The sequence below is a fragment of the Engystomops pustulosus genome, chromosome 1, assembly GCF_040894005.1.
Source record: "Engystomops pustulosus chromosome 1, aEngPut4.maternal, whole genome shotgun sequence".
Lineage (NCBI taxonomy): Eukaryota > Metazoa > Chordata > Amphibia > Anura > Leptodactylidae > Engystomops > Engystomops pustulosus.
Window position 1 is genome coordinate 129,336,312 of NC_092411.1, and position 16,852 is coordinate 129,353,163.

General features: G+C 39.6%; 1 protein-coding gene across 1 annotated transcript in view; it reads right to left on the bottom strand.

The window, feature by feature from the left end:
• The window catches only part of ELAVL2 (ELAV like RNA binding protein 2), a 155,583-nt gene extending 140,433 nt beyond the window's left edge, over nt 1-15,150 (bottom strand). The window contains exon 1 of the mRNA XM_072153358.1: nt 15,013-15,150. The gene's annotated coding sequence lies outside the window, so the exon portion shown is untranslated. The remainder of the gene's footprint in view (nt 1-15,012) is intronic.
• Between the last annotated feature and the right edge of the window lie 1,702 nt (nt 15,151-16,852).

A 16,852-nucleotide genomic window follows, 5' to 3' on the forward strand; every position in this document is an offset into this window, starting at 1 on the left:
GGAGCACTGAGACAGGCTGCTTTGCATACGCTAGTACTGGGAATATCCATCCTCCTGTGACCCGGAGTTAGACCACTTTTTTCTAAAACTTTTATCCAGTAAGTTGATTTTTTGGTCATTGCCAGCTCCATCACTGTCGATAAGGAGTCGCCTGTGGACTCATCGGCGGTGATGGCTCCCATGTCGGTGTGTAATGAGGTCAGGATTCCACAATGCAGCAGCCGGGGACCAGCATGGAGGCCACACTCACTGCCATGCCGCCACGCTCTCTATATGCTCCCCCCCCCCTAACCTCTGGACCCAGAAAGCAAGTTTTGTCCATGTGCCAAGGTTGCCTACATCTGTGTTAAAAAAATCTGATAGAGAGTGGTGCCATATCATCTAGGGCACTTCTGACAATATGATTATAATGGTTAGTAGCCAGGTGAAAGAGGAGATGGGAGAAGGTCTCTATGAGTTGGTGAATGGCACCTGAGTTCTGATATGAATGATGGGTGAAAGGATTCTGGGAAGGTGAGAGGTTATTGAACGTAAAAGAAAGAAGGTTATGGTCCGAAAGTGGAAAAGAAGAATTGGTAAAATTAGATATTGAAGTAAGTCGGGAGAATACCAAGTCTAGGATGTTTCCCTCATTATAAGTAAACGTAATTATGAAAACGTAAAGCAGACATATGGAAAATGTTATTTAGTAACTAACTTAGCTGGTAAAATTATCCGCTTGAAAACAAGATCTTTTTTTTTTGCAACTCATTTGAAAAATAAAAGTAGAGTTTTATGGAAAACACAAAATTGTCTAGGTGACCCCAAGCTTTTAAACGATAGTGTAGATCAAAAATGAAATCAGTACAAACAGTCATATAGAACAATAGGAGTGAGGGCCCTGCTAGAAAGAGCTTACAGTCTATAAGGATGAAGGGAGTGACACGAGAAGTATAAGAGCTTCTATAATGGTCCAGCCATTCTTTATAACAGTTTAAAATAATTTAATAAATAAAAATTCTGCTGCTTGAACCAGCCATCAGCCACCCTCTTATGTATATATCCAAGGTGAATGTGAGTGCAGAGAAGCTTTGAGATTGGTATATATTTGGAGTTTGCCGGATAACTGATGGGAGGAAATATAGGATGGATTAGTAAAGAGAAAGTTGACTTTTCATGAGCGTGGATGGGTGGCCTAAAAAGATGGATTTTAAGAGCATGTTTGAAACTTTAGAGGTTGGGTATTAGCCTGATAGTCCTGGGAAAGTCATTCCAGAGACTTGGTGCAACTCTGGAGAAGTCCTGGAAATGTGCCTGAAAGGTTCGAATTAAGGTAGAGATTAATCTAATATCACTAGCAGATTGAAGAAAATAGGTTGGGCGATAGACTTAGATGAGAGAAGTAAGATAGGGAGGCCAAGTATTATGTAGAGCTTTGTGGAATGATTACAGAAACTGAAATCATCCTTGTAGCATTTGGTCTGAAGCCTGGATGCTTCATTAAGAATAGATTCTAGAGGAGAGAATTTAATGAGTGGAAGAGTTGGTCAAGAGTTGGTCAAGAGTGAGTTAGAGTTGGTCAAAAGTGAGTCAGACTAACAATAAGCAAATTCTGACGGATTCTGGAGAAGTTTCTGAGATGCATGTGACAAGACCAAGCAAGAAATTGAATATATGGGCCAAAGGAGAGGTCAGGGTCCAGCACAACCCCAAGACAGCAGGCCTCCCACCTTGGTGCTATAGTGATCCCACAGACCGTGGTGGAGAAGACAATTTTTCTGGATATGTTTGGCTTGCAGCATCTGTTTATTACGCTTGGCAATCATTACATGTGTGGCAACTATGCTGCTCTCAATATCACTGTTTATCTTGTAGTTCTCCATCTTTTGGAGGTTCAGACCGTGCACTAGGAGAGTCTTCCCCATGGAGAAGGAGCACTGAGACAGGCTGCTTTGCATACGCTAGTACTGGGAATATCCATCCTCCTGTGACCCGGAGTTAGACCACTTTTTTCTAAAACTTTTATCCAGTAAGTTGATTTTTTGGTCATTGCCAGCTCCATCACTGTCGATAAGGAGTCGCCTGTGGACTCATCGGCGGTGATGGCTCCCATGTCGGTGTGTAATGAGGTCAGGATTCCACAATGCAGCAGCCGGGGACCAGCATGGAGGCCACACTCACTGCCATGCCGCCACGCTCTCTATATGCTCCCCCCCCCCCCAACCTCTGGACCCAGAAAGCAAGTTTTGTCCATGTGCCAAGGTTGCCTACATCTGTGTTAAAAAAATCTGATAGAGAGTGGTGCCATATCATCTAGGGCACTTCTGACAATATGATTATAATGGTTAGTAGCCAGGTGAAAGAGGAGATGGGAGAAGGTCTCTATGAGTTGGTGAATGGCACCTGAGTTCTGATATGAATGATGGGTGAAAGGATTCTGGGAAGGTGAGAGGTTATTGAACGTAAAAGAAAGAAGGTTATGGTCCGAAAGTGGAAAAGAAGAATTGGTAAAATTAGATATTGAAGTAAGTCGGGAGAATACCAAGTCTAGGATGTTTCCCTCATTATAAGTAAACGTAATTATGAAAACGTAAAGCAGACATATGGAAAATGTTATTTAGTAACTAACTTAGCTGGTAAAATTATCCGCTTGAAAACAAGATCTTTTTTTTTTTTTAAAAATTGTTTTATTTTTGTATTAATAAAAAACTTCAAAAGTTATAACCATGTAAAGTGACAGATTACAAAAAAATGTGTCTGAGCCTTAAAGTAACAAGTAATTGATATTGTTTGAATATTGAAAAGTTCTATTAATTTCCAATATACTCTCTGTATCAATTCCTCACAGTTTGCTAGATCTCTGCTTGCTGTACTTCTATAGATGGCTGCATCATTTATTTTCAGTGGACAGAAATCTAACCATAGTCACACTCTGATTACTCTTTATGATAGTAATGAGACACACCTGTGTGACCATGGATAAATTTCTATCCCCTGATAAATAATGCAGCCTTCTATAGAATGACAGCAAGCAGAGATCTAGAAAACTGTGATGAATTGATATAGAAAGTATATTGGAAAATTGTATCATTTTTCATCATCCTAAAGAAGTTAATGGGTAAATATAAGGATTATGAAACACAAATAGAAAGGGTTAAGAATTGTATTTCTATTAATGTGCTGGGTGGCCATAAAATAGTGAACCATCCCAGAGAACCCACACCATTTTGCCCTCCTACCCAGCCAATGACCGAAAAGAGGGTTTCACCACATAGGATACCCTTTATGAACTGGAGAAGAGTGAAGAAAGCAGGCAATAACTTTTTGAGGCTAACTGAGTATATTTGATGAGGAGCATTGGAGAATACTAGTTCTCTTCGTCAGACATGATGTTATGCTTCAAACAGAAAATTCACAGCATTTTATACACACTAGGCAGTGATCATCAAAGGATATTAAAAAAAACCTTAAAACAACAGATTGATAAATACAGGGAACATCTTATTTACGACAGGACAGCAATAAACACACTAAAAACTTGTGAGGTATGAAAAGAGAGCCCTGGCTCTTATCTTCTTGTTCAGGTCAGAGATAGTAGGTCATGAAGCTGACATGAATGTTAAGACCACTTTGCAAGGTGTTGAATCTCCTCATTAATTTATACTCCCATTCTTTCCTTTCCCTCTGTGTCTTAAAATGTCTCATTATAATAGTATAGTACGGAATCCAGTCACACTGATTATGAATTTGAATTTTTTTATTTTGCACACAGTTAAATTTAAGTGACGTTTCGGTCAATCACTGACCTTCTTCAGACACTGTGAATGTTAAGGTGGGATAACATAAGTATTTATACATGACAGTGGGGAAGGAAACAAAGGGATATGTACAGTGGGCATATTAACATATTTACACAACAAGTATACATGATACAAATACAGAGAAGGTCAGGATAATTCCTGTGACAGCAAGGGTAAATCATGTATCAATTAACATAGTATATCAATTCATATGGTAATGGATGAGCAGGGAAACTTTGGGAATGCTATAAGATTCAATAGTAGAAGGCTTGACAGGGTAATCAAGTAGTAATGGTACCTGTAAAGGAAGCATAAGAATATAAGACAGTGCTTACCAGTATGCAAGTTTAGTCAGAGTTCAGAAGCTGCTATGCAGGCTGGGCGCTTAGGGGAAGAGCGGGAGTCCGCTTGTGTGGTAGAAGCGCTGCAGTGGTAAGTGTTGTGGGGCTTTAAATAGAAATATTAGGCGCGCGAGCGCCTGAAAACGTCACTTCCGGTCTGGACCGGAAGTGCGTCATAGCTTGCGTTCCACCCGTTGCCGCGAGGTGGAACGCATGGGCTGTTATATGCTGATTGGAGCAGAGATGGTGGGGGAGTGGTTGTAGCAAGAATTAATGTAATGGATGTGCTACACGATAAGAGAAATTAGGAGAATGGCGCAATGATAGTATCAAAGGGAGATACTATTAGTAATATGGGATAATGGGAGTAATTAGGCTAAACAGTAAATGCCTATATAATAGAATAAATTGAAAAGCGCCAAATATAGAAAGTGATCTATAGTGTATCTCATGCTACAATGGGAGTAGATGCAATAGTATGGAATGGAATGTGAGAATATGGAATGTGAGAAAATATATGGCATATGTAGATGTACAAAGTGATAACATAGCAATAACACAGATTAGACATATATCTACTATATTGCATATACAATACCATAGCGTTGATGATATGTATTGTTTTCAGCGTCTCTGTAACAAAAATAGAATTGTTCATGTTAATAACAAATCAGCAGAAGCTTTGGATATTATAGTCCCTATTCATTCCTTTAGGTGACAACGTTTGTAGTGTGTGAATCCAAAACGACTCTCTTTTTTTCAGAATTGATACTCGGTCCCCACTGCGTCTCGGGGTCCCTATTTGTTCGATAACCTGGAATTTTAGTTGGTTAATGGAATGCTTTTTTTCAAGGAAGTGGGCAGGTATTGGGAGTAAAGTGTTCTTTAGTCTGATGGTAGATTTGTGTTTGGAAATTCTGTCTTTGATGGGTAATGTGGTCTCACCGACATATGCGAGGCCACATGGGCATTTGATCATGTAGATCACAAAATCGGAGTTACATGTGAAGAAATCATGTATGGGATAATTTTTCCCGTTAAGGGGGTGTGAAAAAGTCTCGCCTTTTTGTACATTGTTGCATTGTGCACAAGAAAGGCATGGGAAGGTGCCTTTTTTCTGAGTTTTCAGGAATAGTTGTTTTTGTAATTTAATTCCCGAGCCTATGTCAGCTTTAACTAGTCTGTCTCTTAGGTTATCGGGACGTTTGAAGCAGGGTAGAAATGGTTCGTTGAACTCTGGGATATTTGGGTGTCCTTTATGGAGTATGGGCCAGTGTTTCCGTATGATTTTATGGACTTTGAAGGAAAAAGGGTGATAGGTATGGACAAAAGGTATGCGACTTTGGGCGGACCTTTTGGGTCTCGAGGGCGTGTTTCTGTATTTTGTGAGTGTGTTGGAAGGGTATCCTCTTTCTGAGAATTTGGCTTGCATCTCCTCTAATCTAGTGTTTAGGATCTCTGGTTTGCTGATGATCCTTTCAAGTCTTTTATACTGGGAGATGGGGAGTGAGTTTTTTGTAGATTTGGGGTGACAGCTAGTAAAGTGAAGGAGGTTGTTACGATCGGTTGGTTTGGTATAGAGATCTGACCATGAGGTCCCATCTGTCTCTTTGATGATCATGGTATCTAGGAAATTTATTTTCTCACTGTCACTGTGGAGTGTAAATTGTAACTCTGGCCAAATTGAATTGAGATCAAGAAGAAAATTGTGCAGGGAGTCCAATGTGCCACCCCATATGCAGAACACATCGTCGATGTAGCGTTTCCAGATGCGACAGTGGGTGGAAAAGAGTTGATTCGGATAGACAAAAGATTCTTCAAAGAAGGCCATGTAAGTGTTCGCATATGGGGGTGCCACATTGGACCCCATGGCAGTACCCTGTCGTTGGATGTAGAATGAGTCTTGAAACATGAAGTGATTTTCTGTGAGTACGATTTCTAGTAATTCCAGACATAGATCAATTACAACCGTGGGGTAGCTAGTTTCTTTAAGTAGTTCCTGAACCGCTCTAAGGCCTTTGTTGTGGGCTATCGAGGTGTAAAGGCTGTTAACGTCTAAGGTAACTAGAAGGTCTGTAGGGTGGACTTTTTTAATGTCATTAATAAGTTCGAGAAATGAGTTGGTATTGAGGAGAAAAGACTTAGTGGATCTTAACAATGGGGTTAGAATTTTTTCGAGAAGAATAGACAGTGGTGAGAGTATGGATTCGGTTGATGCCACTATGGGACGGCCTGGAGGTTTATTGAGATTTTTATGAATCTTTGGAAGGGTATAAATCACGGGGATAATGGGTGTTTTTTGTGTTAGGAAGGTGTGTGTGGAGGAGTCAATCGTGCCAAGTGAGAGATGTTTATCCAAGGTGTCTTTTATTCTTCTAGAGATCCTGGCTGTAGGATTTCTATCTAGTTTCTCATAGATATTGGTATCATTAAGTTGTGATAGTATTTCGTTAATGTAATCCTCTTTATTTTGGATTACTATAGCTCCGCCTTTATCGGCTGGTTTTATGGTAATCTCTTTGGATGTCAAAAGGTTAGATAGTGCTAATTTGTCAGTGCTACTCATGTTATTGGGTGCATATAGTTGGCCTGAGTCTACTGTAGCATGAGATACACTATAGATCACTTTCTATATTTGGCGCTTTTCAATTTATTCTATTATATAGGCATTTACTGTTTAGCCTAATTACTCCCATTATCCCATATTACTAATAGTATCTCCCTTTGATACTATCATTGCGCCATTCTCCTAATTTCTCTTATCGTGTAGCACATCCATTACATTAATTCTTGCTACAACCACTCCCCCACCATCTCTGCTCCAATCAGCATATAACAGCCCATGCGTTCCACCTCGCGGCAACGGGTGGAACGCAAGCTATGACGCACTTCCGGTCCAGACCGGAAGTGACGTTTTCAGGCGCTCGCGCGCCTAATATTTCTATTTAAAGCCCCACAACACTTACCACTGCAGCGCTTCTACCACACAAGCGGACTCCCGCTCTTCCCCTAAGCGCCCAGCCTGCATAGCAGCTTCTGAACTCTGACTAAACTTGCATACTGGTAAGCACTGTCTTATATTCTTATGCTTCCTTTACAGGTACCATTACTACTTGATTACCCTGTCAAGCCTTCTACTATTGAATCTTATAGCATTCCCAAAGTTTCCCTGCTCATCCATTACCATATGAATTGATATACTATGTTAATTGATACATGATTTACCCTTGCTGTCACAGGAATTATCCTGACCTTCTCTGTATTTGTATCATGTATACTTGTTGTGTAAATATGTTAATATGCCCACTGTACATATCCCTTTGTTTCCTTCCCCACTGTCATGTATAAATACTTATGTTATCCCACCTTAACATTCACAGTGTCTGAAGAAGGTCAGTGATTGACCGAAACGTCACTTAAATTTAACTGTGTGCAAAATAAAAAAATTAAAATTCATAATCAGTGTGACTGGATTCCGTACTATGATGTTTGAATGGGATTGGGACCCTATCCAGAGCACCTGAACAACAAAACCTAAGGTGTGCGATACAACTCCTATACGAAAATCTGATTACCCATACGAGTATCAGCACCCACCTACTATGTCTTTACCAACTTTTTCCTACAATCAAGAAGAGGTTGCCGGCATACTTGCACAAACACAATTACCAACCGATTTCTTACAGATCCCGACGAACGAATTTAAATCAAGGGATTTGGAACGTTCATCAAAACAACTTCTTAACTCTCAACTCCACTGCGCCACATTATCGGAATACCTACGTGTTCAACGCATCCCAAGAGGACTAAGAGTCCCACTACGCCCTACATTCTTCAAGGAGAATAAGGAATACTGCTCATTATATGAACAGATTCTGAATAAGTGCTCTTTAGACCTCATAACCCTCACCATAGACTTTCTACACAAGGAAATACGAGATCTAGAAGTGAAAGTGAAGAACATCGAAACTCAATTACAAACTACTCTTACAACAGAAGACTTCACCTCGCTCAAAACCAAAGTCAACACCTATCTCGACTCCTTCAAAAAGGATACAGAAAACAAGAAAAGGAGAAAATTCTTCCGAGACGCCGAAGACTATCTTAACGACAGAGTGTACAGATGGCAAGACAACTTCCAAACATATTTCCACAGAAAAAACTACAGATCATCAGCCAACTCCTCGGCCTCAAGCATCGAGGGAGAACCTCAGGATCATACCCATTCTTCTTCTTCTTTTTTAGGAACAACTCGAGGCCGCCGCCCAAGAGGAAGACGCGGAGGGGGCAGCACAAGAGACAACATGGCAACCATGACTACTCGGTCCCAGGTAGGGAGACTCCATTAGTTGTCAATATCTCCTCTAAAAACATTAGCCCAGCAGAAATGTGTTTACTGCAGAAAGGTCTGTCATTCTGTCCGTCACATAAATTCAACACTTTCGATTTAGAAATGGACCTACAAAAATTTTTCAGAGGGATCCGCCTCAAAACACATTTTGAATACTCTATCCCACCAACTATCGAGAATAGAAGCCCAATCAATCTTCCATCATTAGGTTTGAGGAATAAAAGTCACTTCATGCCACCCAAAGGTTCACATAGTGTTGAAGCCTTCATTAATTTAGTCAACAGAGACATCACCCAACTGAGACAGAACATAGACTCAGGCCAACTATATGCACCCAATAACATGAGTAGCACTGACAAATTAGCACTATCTAACCTTTTGACATCCAAAGAGATTACCATAAAACCAGCCGATAAAGGCGGAGCTATAGTAATCCAAAATAAAGAGGATTACATTAACGAAATACTATCACAACTTAATGATACCAATATCTATGAGAAACTAGATAGAAATCCTACAGCCAGGATCTCTAGAAGAATAAAAGACACCTTGGATAAACATCTCTCACTTGGCACGATTGACTCCTCCACACACACCTTCCTAACACAAAAAACACCCATTATCCCCGTGATTTATACCCTTCCAAAGATTCATAAAAATCTCAATAAACCTCCAGGCCGTCCCATAGTGGCATCAACCGAATCCATACTCTCACCACTGTCTATTCTTCTCGAAAAAATTCTAACCCCATTGGTAAGATCCACTAAGTCTTTTCTCCTCGATACCAACTCATTTCTCGAACTTATTAATGACATTAAAAAAGTCCACCCTACAGACCTTCTAGTTACCTTAGACGTTAACAGCCTTTACACCTCGATAGCCCACAACAAAGGCCTTAGAGCGGTTCAGGAACTACTTAAAGAAACTAGCTACCCCACGGTTGTAATTGATCTATGTCTGGAATTACTAGAAATCGTACTCACAGAAAATCACTTCATGTTTCAAGACTCATTCTACATCCAACGACAGGGTACTGCCATGGGGTCCAATGTGGCACCCCCATATGCGAACACTTACATGGCCTTCTTTGAAGAATCTTTTGTCTATCCGAATCAACTCTTTTCCACCCACTGTCGCATCTGGAAACGCTACATCGACGATGTGTTCTGCATATGGGGTGGCACATTGGACTCCCTGCACAATTTTCTTCTTGATCTCAATTCAATTTGGCCAGAGTTACAATTTACACTCCACAGTGACAGTGAGAAAATAAATTTCCTAGATACCATGATCATCAAAGAGACAGATGGGACCTTATGGTCAGATCTCTATACCAAACCAACCGATCGTAACAACCTCCTTCACTTTACTAGTTGTCACCCCAAATCTACAAAAAACTCACTCCCCATCTCCCAGTATAAAAGACTTGAAAGGATCATCAGCAAACCAGAGATCCTAAACACTAGATTAGAGGAGATGCAAGCCAAATTCTCAGAAAGAGGATACCCTTCCAACACACTCACAAAATACAGAAACACGCCCTCGAGACCCAAAAGGTCCGCCCAAAGTCGCATACCTTTTGTCCATACCTATCACCCTTTTTCCTTCAAAGTCCATAAAATCATACGGAAACACTGGCCCATACTCCATAAAGGACACCCAAATATCCCAGAGTTCAACGAACCATTTCTACCCTGCTTCAAACGTCCCGATAACCTAAGAGACAGACTAGTTAAAGCTGACATAGGCTCGGGAATTAAATTACAAAAACAACTATTCCTGAAAACTCAGAAAAAAGGCACCTTCCCATGCCTTTCTTGTGCACAATGCAACAATGTACAAAAAGGCGAGACTTTTTCACACCCCCTTAACGGGAAAAATTATCCCATACATGATTTCTTCACATGTAACTCCGATTTTGTGATCTACATGATCAAATGCCCATGTGGCCTCGCATATGTCGGTGAGACCACATTACCCATCAAAGACAGAATTTCCAAACACAAATCTACCATCAGACTAAAGAACACTTTACTCCCAATACCTGCCCACTTCCTTGAAAAAAAGCATTCCATTAACCAACTAAAATTCCAGGTTATCGAACAAATAGGGACCCCGAGACGCAGTGGGGACCGAGTATCAATTCTGAAAAAAAGAGAGTCGTTTTGGATTCACACACTACAAACGTTGTCACCTAAAGGAATGAATAGGGTTTATAATATCCAAAGCTTCTGCTGATTTGTTATTAACATGAACAATTCTATTTTTGTTACAGAGACGCTGAAAACAATACATATCATCAACGCTATGGTATTGTATATGCAATATAGTAGATATATGTCTAATCTGTGTTATTGCTATGTTATCACTTTGTACATCTACATATGCCATATATTTTCTCACATTCCATATTCTCACATTCCATTCCATACTATTGCATCTACTCCCATTGTAGCATGAGATACACTATAGATCACTTTCTATATTTGGCGCTTTTCAATTTATTCTATTATATAGGCATTTACTGTTTAGCCTAATTACTCCCATTATCCCATATTACTAATAGTATCTCCCTTTGATACTATCATTGCGCCATTCTCCTAATTTCTCTTATCGTGTAGCACATCCATTACATTAATTCTTGCTACAACCACTCCCCCACCATCTCTGCTCCAATCAGCATATAACAGCCCATGCGTTCCACCTCGCGGCAACGGGTGGAACGCAAGCTATGACGCACTTCCGGTCCAGACCGGAAGTGACGTTTTCAGGCGCTCGCGCGCCTAATATTTCTATTTAAAGCCCCACAACACTTACCACTGCAGCGCTTCTACCACACAAGCGGACTCCCGCTCTTCCCCTAAGCGCCCAGCCTGCATAGCAGCTTCTGAACTCTGACTAAACTTGCATACTGGTAAGCACTGTCTTATATTCTTATGCTTCCTTTACAGGTACCATTACTACTTGATTACCCTGTCAAGCCTTCTACTATTGAATCTTATAGCATTCCCAAAGTTTCCCTGCTCATCCATTACCATATGAATTGATATACTATGTTAATTGATACATGATTTACCCTTGCTGTCACAGGAATTATCCTGACCTTCTCTGTATTTGTATCATGTATACTTGTTGTGTAAATATGTTAATATGCCCACTGTACATATCCCTTTGTTTCCTTCCCCACTGTCATGTATAAATACTTATGTTATCCCACCTTAACATTCACAGTGTCTGAAGAAGGTCAGTGATTGACCGAAACGTCACTTAAATTTAACTGTGTGCAAAATAAAAAAATTCAAATTCATAATCAGTGTGACTGGATTCCGTACTATGATGTTTGAATGGGATTGGGACCCTATCCAGAGCACCTGAACAACAAAACCTAAGGTGTGCGATACAACTCCTATACGAAAATCATTATAATAGTAGTCTGCAGATCTTCCATAGTGTGGTCCTCTCTGGAGAAATGTGCAGCCACTGGGAGATCTTTTCTTCCATTTTTAATGTCAGATCGGTGCAAGTTCATGTGCTGATGGTGTCCCTGTCCTGTTTCCCCAACATAGAGGCCTGTGGTTGGACACTGTTGACGCACAATAAGGTAGACCACACTAGAGGACCTGCAGGAAAAGGTCCACTTGATCTGATGTGCATGCTGTGATTGAGGTACAGGTACCTGGTCACCTGTGCGAATATGCTTGCATGTTTTACACATGCTTTGCAGGCAGGGTGAGGTACCTTTTTCTGATGGGGGTCTCAGGGCACTCCAGACAACCAGTTGTTTCAGGTTTGGAGGTTGCTGGAAGCACAGGAGAGGATGGACTGTGAATATTTCTTTGAGTCTTGTGTCTTTATGCAGAATTGGTTGGAGTTCCTTGGCAATATGACGTGGATCTCCAGTTGTGGGCTAAGTGACTTCCAGGGGTACTCTGGCTTCGTGTTGGGTCACCTTATATGCGAGTATATGCTGCTTTTCTTATTTGGTTGTAAGTCACTTTTGGTCGGTAGCCTAACTGGACATCTGATATTAAAAATGGAAGGAAAGATCTCCCAGTAGCTGCACATTTCTCCAGAGAGGACCACAATATGGAAGATTTGCAGATTACCATATTAGTAATGCATGGTATTTCATGTGCTCTATTAAAAACAGACATACACACAAAATATGTATGCATGCGCAGAATGCAGGCCCACAGCTGCACGGTCACTCCCAAAGCCGGAGCTACTTCACATGCGCAGAACTCCGGCTTCGCAGATGAGGGTGTGCAGCTCCATGTTAAAATATGGGTATATTCTTTTACTTTAATATAAAAAGAAACCAAATTGGATACAGTTAAAATGACCAGAATGAAAACAACGTTAAAATATTAAGAATTATGGGGACATTGTTGCTCTACTCTGGCGAAGGGTAGCCAGCAAGTGTCATTGACAGAGACCTCCCTTAGGTTATTACATAGAGTTTATTACATTCTCACCTGTCTATCTAATATGTTCCCCCACCTACCCAACAGCTGCTTCAGAGGCTGTATTGCTCTGGGCGATATGGCCTACATATGGTGTCACTGCCCCTGGTCGCCTCTCTGGAATAACAAGACCCTTATCCACTCTGTCTAAGGTAATACGACCCCAGTAACCTCATCATTTGATTCAGTTTATAGCACCAGATTTATAACTTACTGAGGTAAAGAACAGAGTAAACCTACTGATGTTGTTCAAGAAGATAGGGACGACCAGGACAGACACTCTACCCATATTTGAGGTCATTTGGAATCCATGGATCACTGCACAGGCCTTACCTATGCCTGTTCCCCTTGTAATATTTGTAGATGACACGCGGCTCATCGATACACATGGCTGTCACCACTCACACCTATAGCGATCACCAATGCTGATCTTTTACTAACTCTATATTCAGGATACCTACCTCCCTCTGTGTCCCCTCCTACTCTCTCCTATATTAGTTTTGTTCATTTCGTACAGTGGCTGGCTATGTATCAAATAATTTCTATGAGTTCCCCCTGCGAAGAGTATATGTTGTGCCGTAACCTATTGTTAGACACTATTCAATAAAACTTGTAGAAACTAAAAGATTAAAAATTATGTATACATACTGATATGAATGTTCTTAGTTAGAAGATATTTAGTTTGGTGTACATTAGACTTATATTACAATGAAATGTCAGCATCTCCTAGTGTAAAAAAAACTCAATTTTTTTAATAAAAATGCATTTGTCCACAAAAGAATATCGGAAAGCTTTATCAGTGCATATATTGTTTCAAAATAGACATTAATTGCTGGAATGCACCAATAATTCTGAAAATGCAGATTGAGTTTATACCATGCGAAGCTAAAAGATAAAATTGCTTAATGTGTAATTGGCTCTCTTATCTCCAGCATGTCAATTTGGTTAACTCTTAGTAATACCATGAGATAGAAAAATCTTCATTAAAAATGTATATATTCATTTGCAGGAAAGCCACATGTAGACAGATTGAGCTATATGTATCTTACATGGAGAGATTTTAAATTAGGACACAATACAATGTGAAAATCTGTGGTAGTTGCTTAAAAATGAGCCATTTCTACCTGTATAAACAGACCTACAATTCTACCATAGTTTACTTTTATTCCTTACACTACAAATGTTTGATTTTTATCATTTAGCATGTTTTTTTTAAATACATCTCATGAGACTTACACATTGAAACAATACAGTAATTGAGGTTCCAGTCTTCATGTTAACATTTGATGCTTTCTCTTATTGTATAATACAGGTGATTAAAGGATAACTGGCAGCATTGCTGTAATGACTGTTATGTGGATACCTGCCACTTGATTTGTGATGTTTTAATATGTCTTGAGATCTAGTTGGCATAACCATGGCATACATACATAAAGCACTGAATATCACAACCATGTGGACATTCCTTAGAATGTTATTGAACAAAAACATCAACCTTAAAAGACATTATTTTTCTACTATACCATTACAATACCCTATGCAAAAATAAACTTTTCAACCTAATAACACATTCTATTATAACACAATCTAATTAGATGATGCAGTTTCTTATGTACATATATTAAAACAGCAATTAATAACAAATGCAAACACATATTGAAAAATCTGTATGTGGCAACCCAGACAACTATTTCTATGACTCTTAAATACTTTCAGAACAGGTGCTATTTCTCTGTCAGTTATTTACTATATATATATATATATATATATATATATATATATATATATATATATATATAAATAAATCTCAGTATGACACAAAAAAAATATTAAGCAAAAACATAGAGATGTGAAAAAAGTAATTAGAACATTAGCACAGAATATTAGTAGCCAGCATTTTAGCCATTGCAGCCTAAAAAGTGTAAACTATCCTGAAGAGGAACTTTTACCAATCCTAGACTAGTATTTATCCCATAAATCTTCCATGTTGTAATACTATGTAATCAATGACTGCTTCCATTATTTACAGCTCAATACTGTACTAGAAAACAAAAATATATAAAAAAAATCAGACTTACCATTAGATATCATAATGCCATGCCTTAGGGAATAGTTGTTTCAAGTGTGCTAGTAAAATTCTGTATGATAAGGAAGGAAGAACAGGACAGAACATCTAAACATTTCTATTGGGTTTAGGGCTGATCACAGAGGCAAAAAACAAGAATGGAGACATCACATCTTATAGCAGAAAAGCACAGGGTGTGATGACATCCCAGCACCCACTTAGCTCTTGCGGAAATTACTAAATTTAAATATCTAGCCCTGTGCCAAGATTTCTCTGCTCATAGCTGAAAGCATTAGGAATGAGAGGAGAACGCCAATCTGTAAATTCATTTCTGATTCCTTTCACTAGCCAGACTGATTGATGCATTTTTGGTTCAATACAGTTAATACATCCAAAGCATCTATTTTCCCGAGGGATATTGGAGATCTCTCCATTTACAACAATAGTTTATAAATCCAGCAGACTTTGCTGTTTCCCAACATTTCACAATCATGCAAGCCAGAGGCTGGGAAGTGGCAGCGATTTCTGATGTGAGACTACTGCCAGCCATCTGCCACCAAGTTTTTTCCTTATTTTAGTTTCTCTGCTGTGTATTTGCCTTGTGGCAACTCATAGATTTCTTTTTCATGTGCTCTGTACCAATAATTTGAAATGTTCTGTATGACAATTAAAATGTTCTGTAAATCTATTGGAAATCAGACATAATTTATGCTATTTTTTTTATTTTAACTTTGCTGCCAGTTGTGTTGTGTTTGTTTTTTTTCCACATGCTGTTGTTTTTATTGGCCCATGTTATTGTACATACTCCTTTTGTGATAATTTTAATTTCATTTTATGGAAGGCAACATGACCAAAAACAGGCAGCATGATAATATCATATACCATGCAGAAATATCACAATATTTTATATTCTGCTACATAGAGGACATTTCTGGATGTGACTTGAACAATTATGTTTATTTTTGGTATTGTTGGGATTTTTGCCATATGATCAAAGGACACATCTTTAAGAAAGTGTACAAATGTAAATATTTTTAAATAAAATCTTTATGTACATTTTGTCCTGGAAGAACTAAGATGCCATGCCTGGGGTCCTCCGCTTCATGTATGGAAGTTTATCTATCTAGACGAAAGCATTGTGTCATTTTACAAATTCAGCTTTATAGGCAGCATGATATAGAGAAGAAGAAGCAGTGTATATTGATATCTACTGTAGTTTTGTGATAGAATACTTTGTATATATTTCATTGTTGATAAACAAAGAAATAGCAGATATTTTAACCCCTTAGCGCTCTGCGCCGTAGCTGTACTGCGCTGAGTCCCGCGAATAGCGCTCAGCGCAGTACAGCTACTGCGCAGAGACGATGCCGGTTCAGCGCTGTATAGCAGCCGAACCGGCATCGTTAGCCGCGGGATTTCAACGGTAATCTACCGTTGACATCCCCGGCTAACACCCGCGGTCGGAGTGGGCTCCGATCGCGGGTGTTTAACCCGTTAAATGCCGCGGTCAACGCGACCGCGGCATTTAACATGCCTTCTGGGGGTCTTTACATCACAATCGGCCCCCCCGCACCGTTTTCGGGGGGGCCGATTGCTGTTTTGGCACCTCTGGGGTCCGATCGGGACCCCAGAGAAGCCTGGAGGGTTTACCTTTAAGATGGCGTCTGTGACGTCATCTTAAAGGCAAAGTGTCAGCCTATGCATCTGCATAGGCTGGCACTGATAATACCCTGCAATACATTAGTATTGCAGAGTATTATCAAGAACAAGCAATCAGATGATTGCTTGTTCATATCCCATGGTGGATCATGTAAAAAAATGTAAAAAAAAATGTTTTTCAATAAAAAATTACT